This window comes from Eurosta solidaginis, chromosome 4 (genome assembly GCF_040869045.1).
Source record: "Eurosta solidaginis isolate ZX-2024a chromosome 4, ASM4086904v1, whole genome shotgun sequence".
NCBI lineage: Eukaryota > Metazoa > Arthropoda > Insecta > Diptera > Tephritidae > Eurosta > Eurosta solidaginis.
In genome coordinates, this window is record NC_090322.1 from 214,216,881 (window position 1) to 214,236,660 (window position 19,780).

Here is a 19,780-nt window from a genome sequence, read left to right on the forward strand (position 1 = left end):
ATAGTGTTAGAACATAGAGTTTATATTCACTTAATAATGTTCATCTTTTTCCCGTTAGGCTCTTAATACAACTGGATGTGCTCAAATGCAATTTTGGAATAAAATTTAGTTTAACCATCATTTTACTAAATGCTATTTAAATTGAAATTCGTAAAAAATTTGGTGCTAGATGTACTGAGCTCAGGCCTAAAAAATCGGAAGATTACACCAGGGATGGTTTTGCAATTTAACGATATTGCGAATTTCGAAAACTTCGACGATATTTAAAGGTGAGTATAAAAAATCCAAGAAACTCGATAGCAATAACCAAAGCTCTTATGTGTTCAAATGTACAAATTTCAAACAACGATCAGGGCGAAACCGAAAACTTGAAATAGCGGGAATATACTGCACATATTAAAGATGTGAACTGTTGCTTTAACTACTTGTTAAACCTACATATATGTATGTAACTTACTTAAGTTGTCAATGTCCTGCATATGAAAAAATATGATTGTGGCGAAAGGGAAATAAAAATGTATTTGCCAATAACTACACATAACTTCATACAAAAATAAAAAAGAAAAATATTCAAAAAGCAAGTATGAGTACCTAAGGAGCATATTATCTTTCGCGCTGAGCTATGTATAAGCATGCACACAAAGCCACATTGAGGATCGTATAAAAAACATCTGCCCTGCTGCGTTAGTAATTATGGCGCGCATGCCCTACTTACCCTGTGTTGATATCGCAGTTATTCTTGTACCCCTTAATTCAGAAACAAGTTGAGAAATAATATCATAAGCCAAGTCTGGGGTTAGTCGGTTCAGCTTTCCAAAAACCGTTGCATTCAAGTGGAATGGGTTATCTACTTTTCTAAGAAGGTGTCTGTCCGCAGGCGATGGACTTAGTAATTCTTCATCTTGTGATAAAACGTACGTCAAATACTCAAATGCCATTTGATTTATAAAGCAGCTTTTCGTGTTTGAAAATATAATTTAAAGTTCCGATTTTCTTTTTAACTAAAACTGCCAGAAATATTAATTTCGTGATTTTTAACGCAGCCAATATACTTGCTGTTCATTTAACAGCACAGCTGATCGTCGATAAACAAATATCGATAAAAAATAGTTACTGAATAACGAAATCGTTGTAGTTATCGATTCGCAAATAAAGCGATGGCAAATGTGGTTAAAAAAGTTAGTGAATTACTACTGATTGCCTTTGTGAAATTTGTTGGCATTACACATAATGGCATATGTGAATTTAAGTGACTTCGGAGCAAAATGTCACGGCGTCATACATAATCTGGCCTTAACATAACTTTGCATTCCCCAACAGAATAAAGTAAACATTTTGCAGAAAACTGATTTCTTTGAAGAATTTATACGAAAAATGAAGGAATCAAAATTTATTACTTTTGCAATACTGGCAAATTAAGCTGCGAAAAAGTGAGGTTATGTTGTTGACATCGCCTTTATTATTGCAATATGAGTTCTCTCTGAGACAAAAAAAAATTTCTTTTTCTGTATTGAATATTTTTATTTTCACGAACATTTGAATATTTTTCCCAGAAAATATTAATATAATATTGAAACTGAAAATATTTCATTGTTACCATCTCATTTAATTTGTATCCCTATTACGTTCCGTATCTAAAAGGTCTATAAAAAATAACACTCTTCATGGAAAATGGTAGTTTCTTCAAAAACTGTACTTAGTGAATTTTATCTGTCATGCCACGATATACACAAGTGCATAAATATGTTTGAAACTGTGAAATATATCAAGTAATATAAACGTTGTGGTTAAGTACATATATAAAACAATAAAACTCTATGCCATTACCAGCCATTATTTACTCAATCAACCAAATTCCATTCTTAGTTGCATCAACTCAATTTCAACATCTAATTTCTCTTTTCAATAAATTTATTGAATTAAATTGTGCTACACTGCGTATGAGTGATGCGCGATTTAAGTAGACATTAGGGTGAGTCGATTTGTATGGACGAAAGTTAACCGATATCGCGCCATCGATTTTTCGATAGGATTTGGGCTCAGGAAAAAAAGTTCCATTACGCATACCCAAAAAAATAATTTTCGAGCCTGCGAAATTTAATTTTTTTGACTTTTTTCGACTTTGATTTTTAAAGTTTTTTTTCTTGACCTACTAAAAAAATTTTCATATGTATAGGGTATACGACCCAAAAATGTCTGCTAAAAACGTTGTCGATAACAGTTTTTTGAAAAAAACAAAATATTAATGAAGAAACCTTAAAAATCAAAGTCAAAAAAAGTAAAAAAAAATGAAATTTCGCAGGCTCCAAAATTATTTTTTTGGGTATGCGTAGTGGAACTTTTTTTCCTGAGCCCAAATTCTATCGAAATATCGATGGCGCGATATCGGTTAAAAAATCGACCCAGTCTAGCAGACATACTTGTGGGCAGGGTCGGAAACTATGATTCCTTTTATAATATAATTCTTTGCAAAACTATTAATTTTGGACTGTTAATATATTTGGATCAAGATAAAAATTTTTTCCCGATTTTTATTACCTGAAAAATTTTTTATTCGGATAAGCCGTTGCTTTGTTATCAAGCCGGACTTTTATTTTGGCCTTAAAAAATAAAAGTCCGGATTTAACTTTTATTTTCAAAAAACCGAGTTTGACTAGTTCTATCGGACTCAAAAAATAAAAATACAAATTTTACTTTTATATGTGAACTTTTATGAAAAAAGTTCGAAAAATAAAAAAGGATGCATGATTCGGTATGATATTGCTATAGGGACACCTGAGAACTCAAACTTTTCCACAAAAACAACAACAACAAAAAAATTATTATTTTCGGTAACTGCTTGTGGGTCATAGTGGATGGTGACACTAAATATACTGAAACTACGTAATGTGGTAGTGAAAATAAAATTCTTTTCTAAAACACCATTAATATACAAAATTAAATATATAATTTTCGACTTAAATTTATTCGACGTAAACTTGATAAGAGACAAATACAAGCCGTTTTTGATGGCAGTCAAAAACTATTTTAAATTTGTATTGAAATCATAGGAAGTTCAATATAAATTACGCTTTCTGGCGTCTATATGTTGTTACTGTTATGCCTAGATGATTTAATGACTCCTACTCTATCAAGCTGAATTAAAAATTAATTTTTAACAAAACCGCGTTTACACACTTATGATTACTTACTATGATTAATTTGAAATTTTTTGATGTATGCTCTACATTTCTTAACCCACCAGCGCCCTGCACTTAAGAGTATTTCCCACTCAGCATTTAGGTGATGAAATTTTGAATTTCCCTACATATCAATACAATTTGATTACTCTTTCTGACTAAATAATGAGTTATCATACAATTTAACAAAAGAAATTATCAAATATGAATACTTTTGATGATCAAAAACTGAATATAGTTCTTCAATCACATTTTGGAATATATTTGAATCAAATGTGTTTACGTTAGGTGATCAAAAATTTTAATCAATTTTCATTCAGCTTTCTGAATCTTTTCTGACAATCTTTGTTAAGTGAATAATGAATTTTATACTTGTTAAACTTTTACTTTTCATTGAAGATCTTATTTTTTTCACATACACACATTTTTTCATTCATGAAGTTCAGAAAAAATATATTAAAATTTTATTTTTCAAGACAAGAAATAATGTATACATATACTGCTCCTAACAAAAGATGTCCCCAACCATTTCTCCACCATCGGCTTCCCAGAAAATACAAATCATACCATTAGACAATACAAAAGTTGTGAACTATTTGAACCCCAGGTAAGTGAAACTCTCTTGATATATGTACCTGGATATGGCTTCAACATCCCGTACCATATCGTATTTTAAGATGTTGACGATCAAAGCTGATGCTGGATGTTGTAGTCGCAGGTGTATATTGTTCTAGTTTGTTTGCGAATTACCTTTTGTTCAATAGCTCACTTCCGCATGCGTTCTTCCCCTGATGAAATAAGATTACTATGTAGTATATTATTTTGTAGGGGATATGAAGAATAAATGTATGATAATCGCATTCCAAAAATTATTCAAAAATCTCAACCAAAATGATTGAAATATGTTCACCAATATGATCAGAAAATGACTGTGAAAAGCATTCAAATATTACTATAAAACAATTAAAGCCCAATTTTATAATGATATCAAATATGAACAAATAACCTTTCGAAATATGAATCATAAATGATTGCTCAAGAATAATCACATTTATGGTACATTTTTCTCCAGACGATACGTTAATTTTCGAACAGAAAATGTTTTTAAATTTGAACGTTTTTAATCATCTTGGGGTATGATATGTGAATAATTTTTGATCAAAATTTTCAAAAAATGCTGGCTGGGTTGTATGTTCCCAAAATGATAAAATAACTTTTAAATCATTGGATTTTATAACCGAAAAAAACACTTTGTTGTTAGTATGAGTCTGAAAATTTCCACTGATAAAGGCCGACACGGATTTATTGCTAACCATTTTGCTCATATATATACATACATATGTATGTGTTTACACTAGAGCGGGTCAAATTTTTTGCCCTACAGAAGTATAGCAAAAACGTAATCTACACAGGACTCTAAGAAAAATTGCTGAAGACACCATAGCTCTAAGTCCTATTTCGAAGTCCTGACTTTTGCAAATAAATTTTTGCATTTGAATGTAGGGTTTGGCCAAAAAATCTTCATAGCTTCTGATACAATTGTAGGAAAAATATCATATTGGGCATACTTTAAAGGTATTTTACGTACATTTCAGAATCTGTGTTAATATCTATAGTATTTTTGAATTTTAGTAGAGATATCAGGCTTAAATTATGAGAAATTTGCCTAAAATGAACTTTTAACTACGATATTATCACTTTTAAGAAATTCCGAGTTGTTGATAGGCGGAGGTTTGTTAAGCGTTGAGATCTAAAATTGCTTAGCTACAGAATAAAAATCATCAGCTGCGTACTATACATAACAGTTAGAAATTACATAACAGTTAGAAATTATACATATACATACTACATTGTTAAATACGTGAACATCTTTAGTTTATTTAATTTTTTTATTCTTTTTTTTTTTTTTCTTTATGGTAAAAAGTGAATCCGTTATATCAAATGAATTAGAATGGGTATTAAAATCATGACACAAACACCGAAAAGGTTCATTAAATTCTAAATTATTTCTACACTGCCTCAAAAGAAGAGGTTTGTAATGTCATGACACCCGTGATGGGACGTTAAAGTTTCCTTTGTTCAAAAGAATTGGACTATAGATCAATCCATTCAGGAGTTAATCATAAATATAATGCCTAGCATTTCTCTACGACTTGCAGGAGTTGGAAGATTGATAAGCTTCATCCAACTAGTATAAGTGGGAAGATTATATGCAGAGTCCGACTGAATATTCCTTAAAGAGGAAAGTAGAAATTGCTTTTGTATTGATTCAAGTCTATCTGCATGAACTCGATATTGTGGATTGCAGACTATTGATCCGTATTATAGTATCGGTCTAACCAAAGTGATGAAAAGAACTTTAGTTACGTAAGGGTTACTAAATTCTATGGACCACCGTTTCACGAATGAAAGAACACATCTAGCCTTATTGACAGTAGCATTAATATGAAGGTTGAAACTAAGTTTAGTATCTATCGTGTCTCCCAAGTCCACAAAATAGTTTACTGATAGAAGACAAAAATTATTAATTACGTAAGAGGCTGCTGGCAAAGATTTTCGATAGAGGCACATGAATTTACATTTATTGAAGTTCAGCGGCATTGAATTTACGTTGTACCAAGTAACTAGGCAATTTAAATCCGCTTTAAGCAAGGGACGTTCTTCGATAGACGCATAAGACCTAAAAAGTTTTAGTGGTACAGATATCATTAATAAACAGCAAGAACAGAATTGGACGCCAGAGGAAACATCGATAACATTTGAAAATTTAACCGCGAGTCTTCAATAATCGCCGCTAGATGGGTTACCTAAACATTATCTAACTCTCCTTTGCGCGCCTAGCCTAGAGAGTTACAAACATACCTACAAAGAATTCTAAATATCGTATTCTTCTTCTTATGCTTTGCTCGCAATAAAATCTTGAAGTTGGCTACTTTTCCATGTCAGTTGGCGCCAGTGGAGCTTGATCTGCCATTCTCTATAAAAATACGTGCGACCCACTCTTCATGCCTAAGATTGCGTTAAGCGCATCTATATGAAATACATACTGCTTATGTGACGGGGCATTAAGAACAAATAAATATTTTGTGAGAACGGGCAGAGCATATCAATCATTTGTCATAAGCCACCTTTTCATAGACCGGGTATGTATTACATATATGAAAATCAACATTCTTAAAGAAATGTGGCATAGTTTTAAATGGTGTAAGTCTTTTACACAAAGGACAGTTGAATATTTTCTTAATAAATTTGCATAAATAAATTACTTGTGACAAAGATGCTGAAAGGAACTATATTTGCGTTAATATTAAGTTGACTTCAGCATAAAAATGTAATTTATGTATAAACCTTGTTATTACAATGACGATAGGCAAGGAGATACAGGTATAATTACGGTGATCATATTATTTAATTAAGACGATCCTTGCAAACGTTTAAAGATATACAACTTGAGCGCGCACCTAGAATGCCCAGTACCTTTAATATCCTAGTGAGAGCAAAATCTTGCATCATCATCGCCCAAGAGGTGGATTGGACGAAGCTTCCCATTCAAACATGTGACATTTACTTAAATGATCTTACAGATAATCGCAAATTCAGTGTCGGATTCGTGATCAGAGAGCAAGGTCACAACGCAAAAATGGCAGGTCTGCAAACTAAATTTGACAAAAGGTGACGAAAAATCGATCCACTCAATGTACTATGTATCCTTTAAAAATCATCAAAAAAGTATTGAACGTAGAACTCCACTAAGTTAGTAGCGGCAAGTGAAAATTTAGAGCACATAAGTGGAGCTTATTTAGGAAAAGAGAGTCTTAAAAGGCTAAAGTAGAACCAGGCTAAAAATCTCAGATAATCCTTGCAAGAGATGAAGACAGTCTACACAAGTATTCCTTATTTTATATTGTGGCGAATGTTAGCATCACTACGCTGATACTAACTAAATAATCACGCAAAAATAAAAACATGAAGCAGTCACTCACATATACATGGACACATGAATCATCATTTACACACATATATAAAAGGTAACGAAGAGATAACTCACACACAGATATAGTCATCCGCCGTAGTTATTACTCACACATACACACGCATATATGTAGGTCAATTACCAAGCAGGAGATGCAGCAGTTCTAGAAGGCGAAACGTCTAAACTTTAGTAGAAATATGTGAATGAAGCAACGGAGAGTATAGAAGCAGCGGAAGCTGAGTAATCAGTAACCAGTTTGATTTAAGCACGTTATTGGTTGTGAAGTATAATTGTGAAGTACTACTCTTGCAGTAACAAGTCTAAATAAAGACCAGTTTACAATACTAAATAGTGGAGTGATTTATTCAACAGTTTAGCGATTCGAACGTTAGCAGAAGGTTTCAAATAATCGTTACAATATTAATCGTTCATAGAAACATAAGATGGTTATACCTTAGAATATAGTCAAGGCGAAGAGAGAAATTGGCGGGTGAACAGTTGTAGCTCTGACGTATTGAGTTAGTTGCAACGATCTGATTTTGATTTGAAAACTACCGATGGAGTCATAAAAGAATATCTTGAGAATATTTAATAAACTGGTTGCGAATCACGAATGCATGCAACGACTAATAAAAGAAATGAGAGAATAGGCTTCGTAGCTGTTAAATGGGTAGTCGCAATTCGAATGAATCCAGCAGATACATCCAGCCTTAACAAATAGGATCAGCAAAGGGGGTCCATACGAGGCCACAAAACCTGTCAACCACCGGTTCGACACGGGGCCAGTCAAACGCGCGGTGTACGCAGATGACGTTTCAGTCACTACAAGTGCCTTATTTCTGCCAACAGAGAGCTTTCTGATGGGTCAAGCACTTCGGGATGTGCATTCCTGGGCGTCTGGAATCGGGTTAAGCGCCGACGAGGAAAGAAACGATCAATGTTGTTTGCCAGCACAAATAAGCTACCGAGTTGAACTAGGCCTAGGTTGTAAGGGGTAAACCTAGAAGAAAAGTACAGCACAAAATATCTGGGATTATATTAGATAGTAAAGTGTACTGGAAACTACATATCGAAAATTGAGCCAAGACAGCGTCGCAGCACTGTAACATGCGTGCGGGAGGATGCTGGGACCTATCGCCCACAGCCTTTCATTTGATATTTACGGCAAATGTCAAGCCCATGTTTTACTATTGGGTTTTTGTTTGGTAGAGAGCCACACAAAAAAGTACGTATACCAAAAACTACCTCAAATGCAGCACTGCATGCCATTCTGCAAATCCCGCCTGCAGACCTAATGGGTAAGGATATAGCGTTAACAACTGCAACAAGATGTAAGTCCTCGAGGCAGCTTGAGAGCAGGCCATATGGTCATAGCAGTGTGGCGTCATCTAATATAGAGCGGACAGATTACATAATGTCGTGTCTGAGCTTCGAAAGCGAACTTGGAGCCACAATAGAGTGTGAGGGTTGTGGCAAGATTGCGGAAACATACGAAACACCTAAATAACAAAAGTTCCAAATTAAAAGAAAGGCTCGGGTCGGCTGTTTACTGTGTTGTGAAGTCGATCCTTCAAGATACCAAATCACTGTAGTGTCTTACAGGCGGAAATTTCAGCTGTGAAGAAGGCAGCATAAATTCTGGAGGAGGCGTGCTTACGCTGCATTTACGTCAATATATGTATATATTGATAGTCAGTTGACGATTAACGCAATACCCTCACACAGTACTTCATCAAGAAGTGTTCTAGAATATAAACACGCATTAGAGACTTCACTTAGGCCGGTTCATACATGTATATCTATAGCATTTCACTTACAAAGTTGCTCGTATTTCTAAATAGAGATGACTTAAGGCACATGATGTACATATAAACTGGACACTAGTTCATGGTATCACATTGCTATAAATTAAGCTTCATCATTAAAAGTAGATATAGTATGTGCGGATTGCATGAAGAAACGGTTAAGCACGATTTGTGTTCATTTCCTACGCTTTTGAGGTGAAGACTAGCTATTAGGGGGTAGAGTTGGCAGATCTCGAGGCAGTTATTGATCTAGGTCCTTAAAAACTTGTAGTATTTGCCAAGAGGATGGCGTGATTTTACAACATAAGCCTCAGTACCTAATTGGAATTTGGTCGTCAAAAAAATTCTGGTAACGCTTTGTTGACCGGCCAGTTGAATCCAACCTAACCTTCACAGCTGCTGTGATTTAAAACAAAGTTTCACTCTATATGTATTAGGGATAACAATTTACGAAATTGTTTGCCTTCCCGAATTTTCGGGATCTAAAAGTTGAATCCCGGAAGGAATCCTTGGTTGTCTCAAAATTTTCCATGTATATATTTTTATGGTTTGTAGATATTATAGAAAAACAAAAGTTTTTCATACGTTTATTTTTCATTTTGAATGAAATTTTCCGGTGACCATAGCGTCAGTTGATTTAAACAAACAATGTTGTAAACGCATAACATAGGGTCAAAATCAGGGCCGTACCGGAGGTCGTCGGGGCCCTTGTGCAAAATTCACAGGAGACCCTTTTTCTAAAAAAAAAAGATTATATGACACAAAAGGTTTTGCTTGTAGGATATTTTTATATTATGTTGCATACATAGTTTCTTTACATACTTTTTTACACCCAAATTGTCGTACTACTTGTGTTACAAAAAATAAATATTATTATATCACTACATTTGACTAGTAAATTAATAACTAATACCCAATGTAAAATCTCAGAAACATTATAACTTCAAATTTTCTTGCATATATTGTGAGTTTCTTGTGTCTCTTATTCCAGAAAAGTTTTTTTTTACTTTTCATACTCGCAAAATCAACGATTGTTTTTGAGAAATCAATTTTCCGAGCTCTTTCATTTTCAGTAGATAGGACTGTCAGTCCACTTAATCCCTCATTGCCCATCGAACTTCGCAAATAATTTTTGATCAAGTTTAATTGTGAAAACGATGGCTCAGCGGTGGCAGTGTTGCTGGGATGGTCAAGAACATTATGGAAGCAGTATAAACGTATGAAAAATTTTGGTTGTAGGTCCCTCTACTTCCTACTAGGTTTTAATATAATCTGCGCGCACGGTTCTGGAGTCTCGATTCGTTCGTATATAAGTGGAATTTCATTGTGTCCATTTACTTACTTACTTACTTACTTACTTAATTGGCGCTTAACCGTCTAAACGGTTATGGCCGTCCAACAAGGCGCGCCAGTCCTCCTTCGCTCCGCCAACCGGCGCCAATTGGTCACACCAAGGGAGTTTAAATCGTTTTCCACCTGGTCCTTCCAACGGAGTGGGGGCCGCCCTCTACCTCTGCTTCCATAGGCGGGTTCCGATAGAAACACTTTCTTGGCCGGAGCATCATCTTTCATTCGCATAACATGGCCTAGCCAGCGCAGCCGCTGCATTTTAATTCGCTGGACTATGTTGATGTTCATTTACACGACTATATAATAAAGGGCTTAAAATCTTTCAATAATTAGATAATTTTCAGACACTAATAGTAGCTCATTCGGCACATTCGAAACGTCGATTTTCGCTCATCCACAGTTCAAAATCCAAGGCGAAGCCGAGAATTTTTAGTGGATGGTCTAAATCGACGTTTAGTATGTGAAGAATACGGTATTTTACTCAATTTCTATCCCAGACGACCATCCCGATATCTGCTTTTGGATTAGAATTTGAATAAAATATATATATTTATTCATTAACGGCCAATAAACAAATTAATTAAAATAAATAAAAAATATAATTTTTCCCATAATTTAGTGTATACATTTTTCGGTGAAACTTTTGCGCCTCGGGGGATTGAGGGCCCCTCGTAGCTGGGGGCCCTGGTGCATCGCACCGCTTGCACCAGTCTGGGTACGGTCCTGGTCAAAGTCATTTTTTGGCCATCTTGGTTGAAATCAGTTTTACATTAAACGAAAACGAAAACATATCCAATTTTGTAAAATTGGTTCTACTTTTTGAGATATTCAAACCTAAAAGTGCAAAAAAAACATGTTTTTTAGCTGCATTTGAGGTCATGTCTACGATTTCTCTGAAACAAAAAAATTATTTCTAAAAAATGGATTTTTAAGAGTATGAGTGGTACTTTGAGGTAGAATAAATACGGTACAATAAAACAAATTTCTAGGAGTGACATGTACTGAAATGTATGCTAGAAACTGTTTTTTGCACTTTGAGTTTCGAATATCTCAAAAACTTAAAGTGTCGGGACTGTTTTGATTTAAGATTCGTGCACACCACGTCGAAGGTTTCTAGAAAGTATAACCCTGTTTCAGCTTACAAACTTTATCTAAATTTTTGTCGGCCTGTGATATAGAAGAAAATGGCTTTTTACGCAATTTTAACAGGAATATCTCGAAAAACTTGAACCAATTTGGAAAATATGACTTCGAGCTTATGTTCTGTTCGAAAAAAAAAAAACTTTAGAAAGCATTAGAAAAATCGATTTTGTTTTATTTTTGTTCCGCAGTGTTATGCTTGTTTTGCTCAACAAACAGGGATATGACCTTGTGGAACAAGTTTTAAATTATTAAAATGAATATTGAAATGCTATTTTCAAGAATCCCGCTATTAAAGTCCAATAACCCCGAGATTTTTGAAAAAGGCCGTGATCGTCAGCCCTTATATAAGGGTACATATACATTAGGGCGGGTCAAATTGTATGGAGAAAAAATTCAGGTGCACATCCAGTTTCTGAATCTATGGGTCATACTGAGTAATATTGTCCATTGGACCATAGGTCTGAAATGAATTTCGAGCCTCCCTAATTTTGTTAGAAAATGTTTTTTTAGAAATTTTTATATTATTTCTGTGAGAAAATATTTTGGGCTATTTAAAAATTGAATTTTCAATATGGAAAAATAAAATATTCGCCGATTTTCGCAACAACTTCGTCGATTTTCCCCAAAAAGAAGCGATAAAATGCGAAAAATAGTAGGAAAGCGCCCTATAGCAACGAATATTTTACTTTTCCATATTGCAAATTCAACTTTTAAATAGCCCAAAATATCTTCTAACAAAAGTAATAATTAAAATTGCTAAAAAAAATATTTTCTAAAAAATTAGGGAGGCTCGAAATTCATTTCAGACCTATGGTCCCATGGGCAATATTACTCAGTATGACCCATAGATTCAGAAACTGGATGTACCTTTTCAACGATAAATTTGACGCACCCTAATATACATATATTAGAAGGTAATGAAAATACAAGAGTACACCGGCCACTGTTAAGTAAAAATTATATTTTTCAAGTCACCAGGGACGGAACCTCTGTAAAGTAAGCTTCTGATCATCATTAACTAGGGAATGGGCAGAGCAATTGTTTTATGATACATAAAATTCAAGCAGCTTACTAATTATACTCATATGTCCTCTGATTGGGCACTGCACATTTATTTAATTGCGAACGTGAAAATAATAAGCATTAAGTAGGTGATTTCATTGGCAGCGGCTGACTATTTGTGAGTTGCACCCGCAAGTGGGCTTTTTACAAAGATCAAGCGGTTTGCTATGCAAACATGTAATGTTTCACTATTTACCACAGTTGAGGTGGTACACTGAGCTAGAGGTCCACTACATTAAACCTCATACCAATAAAGCCTCGGAAAATTAAGTAAATTTTGCTAGTGACTTCCACGGAACTCTTTTAAAGGAGTATGATTTGAGGGAAAGTTCGGCTCTTTGATGGCGATGGTGCTTCTTTTTGTCTGGATGTTGTCTTCGTTAAGGCAAAAGCTGACATCGAAACAAAACAATGGATGGCAAGGAAATATAACCATTACACCTCTTCACGTTAACTGAAGTCATCTACAGTATATGCAGATTCCTGTATCAGATTTGTGGTGGAAGTAATATTTCGTCTCCAAGTACTGCCTTTCAACACACTTATGTACGAGCTTTTCACCATGATCTGGATAAAGCCAAGTTTCTTAATATTTCATCCATATGAACCCATGAGTCAACGTTGTTGTTGTGTCCATTCAATGGATGCGACAACTCGTACGAGCACCTGGAGTTCGCAAGTCTATCTCGCCGCACCCGACAATTGTTGGGGGGAAAAGAAGGTAGCTCTTGGGCCTTCACTTTCATTTTTTATACATACATGTGCCCAAACATGGTAACAGGCGACCCATAGGGGGACAAGCATTTTCATTTCAACTTTCTTGCAGAAATATTTCGTTTTAAAACATGCACAGCGAACTTTTGCTTTTGAGATACGGTCTAACAAAAATATTTACATACATACATATGTAAGTGCCGACGTAATATACGTACTTCAGCAAAATATTTGTATATGTAATATAGTACATATACATAAATCAGTAACCTTCATTTTTACTTTTGCCCAAGGCTTCATAATTTTTGTGTTATTTTTTTCAGTGGAAATCGAAATAAATTTCAGGTATGTTAATTAAATGTCTTCTCTTTCTAAAATAACTGTTTTTGCAACTAAAAAAAAATACGTACAGGGCCATTTTATGGATTTACTCAATCCTCAATGAGGAGTTGTGTGCAATACGTAGAGATGGGAAAGGGGTAAATACCCAAATGGTAAATGCCCGGTAAATTGGTTATATATGGTAAAAATGGGTAAATATCCAAATATTTACCCAAAAGAAGGGTAAAAACAAGTAAGGAAGTCTAAGTTCGGTTGAAACCGAACATTACATACGCAGCTGTACCCTTGAAATGCTGTGGTTGTTTGTTTTGTGTGCTTAGTAATGTTACAAGGGTGCGTAATAATACATATACATGTGGTTCTATTCTGAACTAATTTTTCTTCGAGTTATGGCTCCCGAAACATAGAAAATTGCTTATTCATAAAAGGGTCGGTGCCACGCCCATTTTTTTAAAATTGATGTTTTTGCTATTTATTGTTATAAATCCACTTGGGAAATGAAATACCATTGATATAAAGCTCTTTTTTGCAAATATATAGCTTATTTTATTCGCCCACGACCCTTTTAAAAATCTTTTATATAAAAGTGGGCGTGGTCCTTAACCGATTTCGTTAATTTTTCTTCAAAGCATTCCTTATAGTAAAGGCAACCTCTGTGTCGAATTTTGTTATGATAGGTTTAACGATATTTGATTTATGATTAATAATATTTGTAATATTGATTGAATTTTTATCAAGAGTCTCAATATCAGTCCACACGTCAAATTTCAACATTCTAGGTGTATTATTTACTAAATAATGAGGATTTTTTTGTTTTTCCAAAATATTATATATATATGGAGTATTCCATCCCATTTCGACCAATTTTGAACCCGACCCCTTTAGAATTGGCTGAAAGTTATTCTTCTTTTTCTAGCTTACGAAAGACGTTTTTCAGAAGTTTTTCAAATTTTTTCATCCAACTCAAAAAAAGTTATGAATTTTTAAAAAACCACACCGTTTTTGTTTTCAAAATGCTATAACTTTTTCAAAAATTGTCCCTTTGGGATCTTTTTTTTTTTTTAATTTGTTTTTAAATGTACTTTTCGGAAAAAATTCAAAAAAATTTTTAAAGTTTTTTTTTTGTAATTTTTCAGTTTTTCGAGATTTTTCGAATTTCTCCCTTTTTTTCTCATAAAAAACTTCAATCAATTCTGCAATCATCCCCACTAATCCCGGGGTGGGCCAAGACTTCTTTTTTTTATTTAATTGAAAAAAAAACTTTAAACATTTTTTGAATTTTTTCCGAAAAGTACATTTAAAAATACATTTAAAAAAAAAAGATACCAAACGGTCAATTTTTTAAAAAGTTATAGCATTTTGAAAACAAAAACGGTGTTTTTCTAAAAATTCATAACTTTTTTGAGTTGGATGAAAAAATTTGAAAAACTTCTGAAGAACGTCTTTCGTAAGCTAGAAAAAGAAGAAAACTTTCAGCCAATTCTAAAGGGGTCGGGTTCAAAATTGGCCGAAATGGGATGGAATACCCCATATATAAAGTGGGCGTGGTTGTCATCCGATTTCGCTCATTTTCAATGCTAATCTATTATGGGTCCGGATAAGCTCGTGTACCAAATTTGGTGAAGATATCTCAATATTTACTCAAGTTATCGTGTTAACGGGCAGACGGAAGGACGGACAGACGGACATTTTTCGATACTCATGATTTTGATATATGGAAGTCTATATATACCTCGATTCCTTTATACCTGGTACAACCAACCGTTATCCAATCAAAATTATAATACCCTGTGTACAAGTATAGCTGGGTATAATAATCTTTTGGAAATATAGGAAACAAACACACAAATTCAATCCAAAACGTACCCGAATTGTAATGTATTGGTGGGTAGTTATCCATTGCGCTATCAGTTGAACTAGTTTTAATCTCTAATCCAGCGTTTTTAATAAATCTTTACCCGATTATGCATACCGTTGTCCAAATTTTAGTTAATGCAGCAAAAACTTTAAGTCAGAAAAAATTTCTAAATTGGAGCGTTTACAGTCGCTATGAGCTCATCTGGGAGGCCGAAACTAATGTATTTCCCTTCTTGCAATGGTCGTCCTATATGAGCCTATTAACGTACATATATCATTTGAGCCTAAATAAGAGTCCGGCATGAGTCTTAAAGGCTTTTAAACAGCTCATATTATACTCTACTGAAACTTTTTCCGGCGTCATTATGAACTCTGATTATATGACATATATTTAGCCTTTTTCTAAATCATCGTCAGCGCTTATTGGGGGCATATTTTAAAAAAATTATCCCTTCCCCTCCTACGCGTTTCGACGTTTTTCTGATTCCTACTTTGCCCACTTATTTTGGACTCGTTTCGGATTCTTAAATTATGAGCGTCGTGAGCATGTTTGAGGTAATTGTTTGCGTAATATATGTATCCTATAAATATGCGCTTACAGTTCTGGAGTTCAATATGGATCCGAAATATATGAAAAATATCAGCTTAAAAATGCTATCACCTAAGAGTCTTTTATGACTCCAATTTTATGAATTATGAATTTTATGTATGAACAAACGAAAAATATTAAAATTAGTAAACTAGGCAGCTCCGGAATAAAAACTCAAACATTTTTCTGTGACAATTTATTCTAACTAAAAACTTAATTCAACTAATGCTAATTTCATTTCTATCTTATCCTAATGGGAGTGTCATCACAACAATTTTATCCGCTATATTTTCCGCTTCGGATATGTGTCGAACATTCTTCCTAAAATCCCTGTAGTACTGGTGTAACGAGCAGTTTAGTAAGCGATATATTGACGCTACTACGAAGACTGAGTTCAAGAATCCAAAAATCTTAGTTGAATGATCTTTTAAATTCAATTATAGGAGTGACACTTGTAGAAACAACAATGGCCTCCTAGTTACCAACTTACAGAACACAGTCATGTTTTGGAGGTAACCCATCTCACCATTGATAAATAGCAGACAAAATGATGAGACCGATACCTCCCAATGCCCACTATTGTCAAGATGATCTTGTCCACTCCCACCATATTCAGTTGGAAAAACGAGGGTCAAGAAATAACAACAGAGAGCAATCTCTTCTCCGCTTGAACTTCCCAACGCAACATTGGTAGTCTTACCATCCTCTCCTGGCGCTGATGGGTTTATATACCTTTATTCGCATAACATGAACCACGCATACGTTGATATATAGTCCAAAGAAACTTCCCTTACAAAAATTGGGTCGCTCCGTCTGATATTGTCTCTTCTCCATATGGAAGGATTTATATGATAAATGCCTTGTAAAGCATCATTTTTTTTGCGGATAGAGGACTTTTCCAGGCAATTAACTAATCAATTAAAAGTACTTCTTATTACCAAGTGTTATTATCTGTCTAAAAATAAAACGGACTACATTTTCCGTAGTAATACTGATTTCCAAATAGAGAAATTTCTGCACGGCTTACATATTTTGCTTTCAGTTGAAAAGGACGAAAGTGAGCTGACGACCTCTACACCAGCACAAATTACTACTTACTTACTTAATTGGCGCTTAACTGTCTAAACGGTTATGGCCGTCCAACAAGTCGCACCAGTCGCTCCTTCGCTCCGCCAACCGGCGCCAATTGGTCACACCAAGGGAGTTTAAATCGTTTTCCAACTGAGTGGGGGCCGCTCTCTACCTCTGCTTCATAGGCGGGTTCCGATAGAAACACTTTCTTGGCCGGAGCATCATCTTTCATTCGCATAACATGGCCTAGCCAGCGCAGCCACTGCGTTTTAATTCGCTGGACTATGTTGATGTCTGCGTATAGCTCGTACAGCTCATCATTGAATCTTCTTCGGGACTCGCCATCGCCAACGCGTAGAGGTCCATAAATCTTTCGAAGAACTTTTCTCTCGAACACTCCCAAAGCCGCTTCATCTGCTGTTGTCATGGTCCATGCTTCTGCCCCATATAGCAGGGCGGGTACGATAAGTGACTGTTCGTTCGCCGAGAGAGAACTTTACTTTTCAATTGCCTACCTAGTGCAAAGTAGCATTTATTCCCAAGTTTGATTCTTCGCTGGATTTCAGTGCTGATGTTGTTGCTAGTGTTGATGTTGGTTCCCAAATAAACGAAGTATTTTACTATTTCGAAATTATGGCTGCCAACAGTAGCGTGGTTGCTATGGCGCGTATGCGCTGACTCTTTGCTCGATGACAGCAGGTACTTCGTTTTGTCCTCATTCACCATCAAACCCATCTTTGCCGCTTCTTTTACCAGTTTGGAGTACGCAGAACTAACAGCGCGGGTGTTTGGGCCGATGATATCAATGCCATCAGCATATGCCAGTAATTGCACGCTTTTATAGTATATCGTTCGAGCACAAATTATTTTACCTTATTACGCATAGTTACCCGCTGCTGGATTTGCCTTTTTAGCAGACTTGGGAAGGCAGTAGTTAATTTGCTGGAGCTTAAAATTCCAAAAGGCATCAACGCATATTTGTATACCCAGTGTGTACTTGTACAGAAGGGTATTATCACTTTGATTGGATAACGGTTGTAATGACAGAAATGAATCGAGATCTAAACAGTCCTCTTTATATCAAAACTATCGACCTGTTAACACGATAACTTGAACAAAAATTTAAATATCTTTACGAAATACCAGGTATACCACGGCTTATCTGGGCCCAGAATAGAATACTATAATTCATAACCAAAATACTATAATGCGTTGAAACTTGATATGTGAGTTGTCCTAATGACGAATAAAATAATTTAAAAAAAATTGTTTAGTTAAACGGTTTTATTTAAACAATATTTACATGAAGTAATAATAATAATAAAAACTAAAAAATAATTAGGTAGTTCTTAGGTACTAGTCATCACACTCCTCATCAATCTAGGGCGTTGATAAAACAATTAAATAAAAGCGTTGGGCGCGTGAAATTTCTAAAAATGTGAGGCATAGCATAACCTGATTTGACGCGTCCAACGCTTTTATTTAATTGTCTGATCAACGCCCTATATTGATTACGAGTGTGATGAATAGTACCTAGGACCTACCTAATTATTTTATAGCTTTTAGTATTATTATTACTTCATGTAAGTATTGTTTTAAATAAAACCGTTTAACTTAACATTTTTTTTATTATTTTATTTTCAGGTCTTTAGTCCTTATTTAATGGGCTATTAATTCTCATTATATTTAGTTCATTTAGTGACTCATTGTTAGAAGGATTCTTTCCTGACAATTTGTTACAATCTAAGTCCTCAATACATAATCCTTCCAAATACTTTACTCGACTCAGCGCCACGTATGCTTGCCCCTTCTCGAACTCCAAAATATTTTGATGCCACTTCTACCCGATTGTATGGAAAATTTGTTCCAAATGTGAGCCAAATCGGACCACAAATACTAGTATTTTTAATATCTCGATCCTTGCGCCACCTGGTGGCATTTTTTTTCACATGTCGCTTTCTATTCATGCGTGTAATATGTGTTCCAAATATGAGCCTAATCGGACCACAAATACGATTTTTTGAATATCTCGATACTTGCGCCACCTGGTGGCGATTTTGTTCATATGTCGCTTTCTATTCATGTATGTTTATGTGTTCCAAATATGAGCCAAATCGGACCACAAATACGATTTTTTGAAATATTTCGATCCATGCGCCATCTATTGGAGTTTTTTTTTTATTATTGCATTGTCATCGGGGTCTGAACTAATTCCAAGTTTCAAGCTTGTAGCTTATCGGAAGATTACTTAAATTTTAATAACAAAATTCGTTCACAACGGCCATGCAGCCGTGCAGCCTACCAAAGTCAACTTATGTAAATAAAACCGTTTAAAAATAAAGATTTGCTAAATTTTGGAAAATGGGCAACGAACTCCATTAAAAAGAAGAAAATTTAAAACACAAAACTATCAATATATTTAAAGCACGTAGCTACCTTACCATTAAAGATATCTTAGTGCAATGTACGAAAATATTAAAAAATGTGTTACTTTTAATCAAGATTTTCACAAAACTTTTAATACCAAAGTCGAACAAAAAGGAAGTAACTTTTTTATATCTTCTTACGGAAGACGATACACGATAGGTGACATTTCTCCTTAAATGTATCCTTAATATATATGACACCATAATGCTGGCTATATAATATGCGGTTTTGCCCGAATTTAGACTTCCTTACTTCTTTTAAATCGCCT

At 34.7% G+C, this 19,780-nt stretch overlaps 1 protein-coding gene across 1 annotated transcript in view; it reads right to left on the reverse strand.

The window, feature by feature from the left end:
• Positions 1 to 19,780, reverse strand: part of Rab27 (RAS oncogene family member Rab27) — a 60,326-nt gene that overhangs the window by 39,832 nt on the left and 714 nt on the right. The gene's annotated exons all lie outside the window — the stretch shown is intronic.